General features: G+C 35.1%; 1 non-coding gene across 1 annotated transcript; it reads right to left on the reverse strand.

Annotated features, from left to right (window-relative positions):
- Positions 1-273: 273 nt before the first annotated feature.
- On the reverse strand, positions 274-379 carry LOC119873054. Its single transcript, XR_005363857.1, has one exon. It is a non-coding gene; the product is annotated as a U6 spliceosomal RNA (small nuclear RNA).
- Positions 380-912: the final 533 nt, after the last annotated feature.

Genomic DNA, 912 nt, shown 5'->3' on the forward strand with positions numbered 1-912 from the left:
CTGTGGATTCTTTAGGAAATCAGAACACAGATAATTTGAGATATTCACTTCCTCTTTCCCTTTTTCCCTCTTCATTTTGATTGCAATTTAAAGACTCAAGATAAGAAACAAATATATGTATTAAATTTATTTCAGATGATTATCAGAAAGCAGTTGACCCGTTAGCTGTGCCAAGATAAAGAGACTGAAACCTCAATACTTTACAAGTGAACCTAAGGAAATGACACAGTTCACTATTTTGAACAGAAAAGGGGCATGAAGAGTTAGGCACCAAAGGGATATGGATATTTCCCAAATTTGCATGTCATCCTTTCTGGGGTCCATGCTAGTCTTCTCTGTATCAGACTAATTTTTGTAAATGTGCTGCCAAAGTGAGCACAGGATATAGATTTCTCGAAAAACACTATAGTACCACCCTATGTGTTAACTAATAAATAATTAACATATACTTGATTCATGCTCACAATCTGCTTGTGTATTAATAAGCTCATTCTGTTTTTCTGCACGTGAAAAGTGGGAGATGCAAAGCAGGTCTGCTTTCTTCTGACTTTTAACCATGCATGATAAGTAAAGTACAATAACTGGACTTTCCAGTATCTCTTGGCCCTTTGAGAAAAAAAAAAAAAAAAAAAAAAAAAAAAAACAGCGTTAAATGAAATAAATTAATTTAAAATGGAAGGGGGAGATTGGTTGCAAAAGAGGGTGTAAAACTTTACTTAAAAGCTATTTCTCCCCTCTGTGCATACTCTGTGCATACTGTAATAGAGTTATAGTTGCAGTAATGGTTTGCTTAGGGGCAAGCAATTAAGCACGTGCAGTCACTCCACAGGATGTAGATTTCAGACGAATAGCTATTTTAGAAATAAACAAATAGAAACTCATATATGTAATGGCAGAGGCAAGCACTCCTTG

This window comes from Canis lupus, chromosome 8, assembly GCF_011100685.1.
Source record: "Canis lupus familiaris isolate Mischka breed German Shepherd chromosome 8, alternate assembly UU_Cfam_GSD_1.0, whole genome shotgun sequence".
Taxonomy (NCBI): domain Eukaryota; kingdom Metazoa; phylum Chordata; class Mammalia; order Carnivora; family Canidae; genus Canis; species Canis lupus.